At 35.7% G+C, this 6,914-nt stretch overlaps 1 non-coding gene across 1 annotated transcript; it reads right to left on the bottom strand.

Moving 5' to 3' along the window:
- Positions 1 to 6,411: 6,411 nt before the first annotated feature.
- On the bottom strand, positions 6,412 to 6,518 carry LOC111918394 (small nucleolar RNA R71). The gene has a single exon (XR_002859209.1). It is a non-coding gene; the product is annotated as a small nucleolar RNA R71 (small nucleolar RNA).
- Positions 6,519 to 6,914: the final 396 nt, after the last annotated feature.

The raw sequence follows: 6,914 nt of genomic DNA, 5'->3' as shown, positions 1-6,914 counted from the left end.
TTTATCTTAGTGTTCACATCATCTAGCTTCTTCATCTTTCCAACAAGAGCATTAACTAAAGCATAAAATTTTTATGCTCATCTAGATTTCCTTTAGTAGAAACCATCCTTTGAACAACCATGTCATCATACATATGAATTTTCCTATTTGTCATGACAAGATTGTATTTAACAGCAAAGGATCTTACTTCATCTTCAAACATTTTCCATTCACCAGTCTTTTCTTTGATGAATGAAACCATTTAAAAACGCTTTGACACACCAGGGGAAGAGAAGTAGATGCTGACTTTTTTAGGATCTTAAAGAGGAGATAGGCTAAAGATCCTCATATGATTTCGGGCTTGAGGACTCATTGATATGCTCCCTCTCACGATGTGGCCTCCCTCAGAATATTACTACCCTTATTGTTCAGATTCCTCTTCATGCTGAATAGTACATGATAAAACAGTAAAAATAGGCTTAGCAAAAATAGAGTCTCCCAGAAAGGACACATCAAAAAGACCTTCCTCGATATCATTGTTTTCTGCATCATCACACTCTTCATCATCAAAGTGTTTGACTACAAAAATTTTAGTAGTATCAGAACCAAACATGTTCCTTAGTAGATGAAGATCCCATTCATATGGATTCTCCCCCCTTTTGTCATCATCAGAAGGACCAGTGAGTGTATCACCAGATTATGTATGTCTTTTATCTTTTAGGGTTAAACCTTTTTGGACCTTGGCTTGTGAAGGCTTAAAATTATTATGGGCCTTTTTTTCCCAGTAAGCACGAAGATCCCATATGTAGGCGTGGCTCAACCAGTTCCATGGGTTGCTCGAATTTTTAGGGTTTGTGTGCTATTTAAAGGCACTTAAACCCTGTGGTTTCGTTCATTATCAACCCTAAATACCCTTAAACATATCCAAGTGAAACCCTAGCCTTCTGCATTCCATTTTGAGCTTGTATTCCCTTTTTGAAGCTTATTTCTCTTTCTTTGGTGTAAAGCTTGAAGATCAAGGTGTTTGCAAGGTGCTTTGTTTAAGGAACCAAGTGTTAATCCAACTAGATTGCTTCATTTTTAGACTATTGTGAGTAAAAATTTTCCAACTTTCCTTCTAATTTGGTAGATCCATCTTTTGGTCCATACGTATGCTTTTTGGTCCCATTTTAGCGATGAGCTTGGAGTTGAGGCGACTCCAACTCCTTCTAAGTAAATAGGGCTGTCTTTTTGGACCATTTAGAACTAGAAAGTTGGCATACCGGAGCTTGTTCTCTTAGCCATGCAAAGTATGTTGTCCTTTTGGGGGTTCTTTTGATGTTCAAACATAGATCTTGGTTGTTATAGAATGTATTAATGGATAAAGTTGGAAAGTTTATCCATTTAGACCTTATGGGATTTTAGATCTGGAAAATGGGGAATTGAATTAATGGATTAAGTCATTTTACCTTTTGGAATAATCCAAGACGTGACACACTTCTCATGAGCATGGATCACTTTTACAGTTTTCTCAGCATGTTTATTTAAGGCTTGGAACTCGACTATTATGTCCTTTTGTGGGCGTAGGGCACCCAAATGAAGCGTGACATGCTTTTTGACCAAGATGTTGGTTTTTTTTTTGACTTTTTGAATAAGTTTGACCTTGGGTCAAACTTCAGGGTCTAGGTTATTAACTGAGGTTTGACCTTGTGTGTTTATGTTAGGTGGTTTGTAGTACCAGTCTTCTGTCTTTCTACGTGTTGTGGTGACTGTCTGTTTTATCTGTAAGATAAGTTTTCTCACTATACTATGTAGCGCACGAGGTGTTGTACATACTTGCTTTCTTTGTAAGTGATGCTTATACGTTTATTTGTTTATATGATGGGTACAGACCATTATCTGGATAGGGTGCAAATATGATGGGAAGGGACTATTATTTGGACGGGGTCCGATTACTTTGGGCAGGGACCATTATTTGGACGGGGTCTATTGTTTAGGGTGGTGCCCATTATTATATGTTGTATATGTTATCTTGGGAAACTCACTAAGCTTTGTGTTTAAGGTTTTAATTTTTATTTTTTCAAGTATTTCTGGTCACAAAGGGAAGAGCCCAACCTGATTTCATTGCATCCACTGGAGATTCTATACTATGTATTTTATGATTACTTTGATGTTTTTTTGAGACTACATTTTATACTTTGATGATCTTTTAATGAAATATTATTTTAGGATGGTTTGAGTTACTAAAATTTACTTTAATTTTTGGGACATTACAAGTAGGTGGTTGTGAATATGGATGATGTGGTCATGTATAAGTGGGAGGTGGTGGAGGATAATTTGGTAGAGGTGGTTGAATGAAAGTAGGAGTATTAGGATTTAACATATCCCTTTTAATTTCAACAACATTGGTTTTAAGAAGTTCCATACGATAAACAAACTTTAGAGCTAACCCAATCATGGTGTTAAGAGTTGTGATAATTTGTGCATTAAAGTTGGTAGTGGAAGTGTATGGGATACGATCAGGTTTAACTTGAGGTCGAGAAGTATGGAAAAGATGGTGTATTAGCATGATTAGGGGAACCAACATTCATAGCATCTAGGTGGTCGAAATCAGAAGATGGTGGATTTTACTGAGCACCATGGGAGGATGATGATGACTTGAAGTATGCATTTTATTGAGACAAGGTGGAGACACATATGTTGCAGCTTGAAAAGGATGAATGGTAATAACAAGAGATTCAGATGAAGGTAGAGAGTTGATAGCATACCCTGCAACATCCTTGTCAGTGTCCGTGTCTTCATAGTTGTCATCACCCTGAATTTCTTCTTCACCCTCATCATCCTCATCTACTTCACTGTCAGGTTCAATGGCTTCTTTATTGGATAATTCATTAATAGGCTGATCAACATTAGGCTCATAAACTCAACGCTCAACAGTGTATGGATGATCAATCCACTAAGTGATAGGTGGATCCCTTGGACTAGGAGTAGCATTGATAATATTGGACGAAAACAACAAGAATAAAATTTCAACTGAGTTGTCACTAGTGTAACCTGATTTATTGACCTTCAAAAGAAGTCCCAACAGTCTTGAATGAGTTATATAAGTAGGTCGTTTCTTTTCGGCGACCAGGGTCACAAAAATATGAAAAATAATTTTGGAAAAATCTTATGTTTATTCTTTATCATAACATAAAGAATCAAGAGTTAAAAAAATTCAACTGACTGAGGCTTGCAATTTTGTTCCCTAGACACTTGTCGATAACCCATATAGGGAACTTCTATCCGGGAGCAAGACATTGTCGGTGAAAATTTTGAAGACAATCCCTCGTTACATTTAGGGTAAGATCATACCTTAATATTGCAAGCACAGTTAGACAAATTTCTTCTGTTAGACTAGAAGCGAAAGGAGCATAGTTGGCAAGATTAAGGAAACCGCGAACAATTTCAACTAGGAGTAAAAGTTCATAGTCGTCGTTTCTAACCGTGCTAGTTATAGTGTGAGATCTTGAGTTATAAGTGCACGAATAGTAAAAATCGCATATGTGATTTGCGTACTAGGCGGCTGGAGATTTTGAAAGGGAATATTGAAGAGGATGTGCTTCCAGAAGTCGAATGAAAATTTTGAGACCCTTTTTCCTGAAATTTATAGGGATGCATAGAAGGCGCACATGTTAGTTGCCATGATCACAATTGGGATATTTTGTACCTTACGAACATTTGCAACAAGAATGTATGCGTATAGAGATATGGATGTTCTTGAGAATTAGTGTTTTTTCCGCCATGAATTGGGGATTTTCGTGGTATAGGATTTTTTGATAATAAGAAATGTGATGAATTCAAAAGGAATTAGGTCTATATATGGAAGGGAATTTGAATCGTTTTGAAAAATGTTGATGTATGGTAATGATTGTGTTAGAAAAAGTAGTCAGAATACTTGTAACCCAAAAACTAATTATCATAATCCTTATTCAAATATCTGAAAAGTGATCGTAAAAACATATTTGAGACTTTGACAAATTGATATTGCCATATTTATACATATTTTTGTGCAATATTTATTTACATTTTTATTAATAATTTAGTTATATGCATAGAATATTGGTACTTATAAGCTTAAATTATATTTTGCAGCCAAATAAAAACATTTTAAAAGAGAGGGACTAAACTTGAAAAAACATGGAACTTTGGAGGCTTGAAGGAAAGAAGAATTAAAACTCAGCAAAACACTTATTCACGACGTGAGTAATTGAAGACTCACGACGTGAGTGGAGTATTCTAAAAGATATGCACCGGATGAAAGAGTCCTTTTCGAATACGTTTATCTCGTACTCACGACGTGAGGCTTATCGGCTCACAGTGTGAACTTGGAAAAATCGAAATATATATATATATATATATATATATATATATATATATATATATATATATATATATATATATATATATATATATATATATATATATATATCCTTGTCCATTACGACTTGGGAGACTTTTTTTGGCTGCCTTGGAGGGTTCCTAAAGACGATTTTCAGAACAGAAGAAGTTCTGGAATAGGGTATCAACACAAAAGGAGAAGAGAAGTTCATAAGTTGACTTATGGTTTGGTACATTTAGTATGATTTTTAATATGACTTGTGTTTGTTTAATTGCTAGTGTGTCCAGTGAAATCTAGCTACTTCCGTTAGCTAGATGAAGTTGGAACTCATGGATTTAATACATGAAATTTGACTTTACTTGTTGTTGTTATGCTTGTGTTAGATTGATTGAACCTAACATGTTTGATTTAGTATTTGATTGCTTTAAATTCTTGTTATGTGTAGTTAGTGAATATGAAGTTGCATGAATATGAATACCTAATAATTCAGTGAACACTAGTTTATTAGAGCTAAGATCAAACCAATCTTAGATAAGTAATTAGATCATTGAATTAGGCTGTGCTAGAGAATTCATATTATGACCATAATTTTGTTTATCAAATCAATCTTACATGGCTCCAATTATATTCAATAATTGATTTTGTGTTAACTATTGTTTGACCATACATTAGACTTACATGAATTAATTAATGTTAGTAGATTTAGAACTAAATTTCTAATACTATCTTAATTGGTACCAACAGGAATTGTCATAGCTAATTTATAAACCATGGAGGGAAAGTGGATTTGAACTAACAAAAGTGTTTTGTTAATTGATTGAATTTGTAATAAGAATTAAGTTCATCTAAACTTGAAAAATTAGATAAAACCCCTTCCTTTGTTAATAACTAGGTTAATTTAATAGTAAGTAGATTAATTAGTCAATACTGTTCCCTGTGATCGACACCCGACTTACCCAAAGCTATACTATAGTTTGAATAGGTACATTGCCTAGGTGCAATTAGTTAGTTAAGGTAGCTAGCTTATAAATTTAAAATTAGGTGTAGCTATTTGCACACATCAAGTTTTTGGCGGCTTTGTCGGGGAACAGCTTATTTGATTGTTTATTTATTTTCTTTAGATTGATCGATCCTTTTTGTGGGGTAAAACCTGCAAAAAGTTACTTTTCAGCTTAGGTTTTTGTTCAGTACCAGAATCACGATGTGAGCCTTAAGCTCACGATGTGGATTCAGTAGATTTTCGTTTTTCTTTGTTTTTTTGTTAGTTTTTCTGTGACAACATGAGGTGGTGACCTTTACCACGTTGTGGTGGCCAGTCTGTAGGTAATTTTTATTTAGTTTTTGTTCAGTTTTACTTTTTTATTTTATTTATTTTGCAGGAGTTCATGACCAGAGGTTCCAACACGCCTTTGGTACCACCACTTGAAGATCCAGAGTCAGCTCTTCACAAAAACAAGGATAAGAACGTGAAATAAGATCAAACACCAAAGAAGACACCCTTACAAGAGTTCAAGTTAGTGTTCTCAAAGAAGTCAGGGAAGAAAACGGGAGAATCGAGTTTATCATCAAAGGACAAGAGCAAGATTGAAAGCTTAGATCAAATACCTATCCAAAACGAATCTGAATACGAGTCCGAGAAAAAGTTTGGACTATATACGAGCGAACCCGAAGACGAGCCAAACAACGAAATGGTGAACATTGAAGAAATGTCAATGGGAGCTTACAAGAAGCGTATTCGAGAAGATGTTGGTCCGGGATTAGTACAAACCGCGATTCCTGTTACTACCACATTCGAGTTGAAGGGAAACATCCTTAATGCACTAAAGGATATTCCGTTTTATGGAAAGGATCATGAGGATGCTTTCAAACACCTAGATGAGGTCAATGACATTGTTGACTATTTCAATGTCCCAAATGTTAATAGAGATACTGTCTTGCTGAGGATGCTACCAGTTAATTTCAAAGGAGCTGCAAAAGACTGGTTGAAAGCACGCCCACCTGGTACAATCACTACTTGGGCTCAAATGCATGAGTAGTTTCTGGACCAATTTTCCCCACCATCCAAGATAGCTAAACTCAAGAAGGCAATGGCCAACTTTGAGCAACAACTGGGGGAGTCACTCTACGAGGCATGGGAGCGTTATAAAGGATTGTTAAGGAATTGTCCTCAACATGACCTTAATATTCAACAAGAGATGTCTATTTTCTTTGATGGGGTCAATGTCATGACTAGGCATCTCCTTGATTCACAACGCCCTCTCATGAAGAAGAATCCTAACCAGATCAATGTGCTAATTATAGTGTTTGCGAAGCATTCTCGTGAGTACCACAACCCAAGACACGATCGAGTAAAAGGTAGTGGGGGTTCACATTTTGATGAGATGGCTGCTATGATGGCAATGTTGAATAATATGGACCAAAGATTAACCCATATGGACCAATCAATTCATGCAATAAGAGTTGGATGGACCAATCAACACCAGTCTGAACTAGATAACCGTTGTAGAGAAACGTGTACAACGACATCATATTCCACAACTTCCTAGCTATAAGACTTAACTCTAAAACCACAGAG

This window comes from Lactuca sativa, chromosome 8 (assembly GCF_002870075.4).
Source record: "Lactuca sativa cultivar Salinas chromosome 8, Lsat_Salinas_v11, whole genome shotgun sequence".
Lineage (NCBI taxonomy): Eukaryota > Viridiplantae > Streptophyta > Magnoliopsida > Asterales > Asteraceae > Lactuca > Lactuca sativa.
The sequence above is the reverse complement of the archived record's forward strand: the minus strand, read 5'-3'. Positions and strand labels throughout refer to the sequence as shown.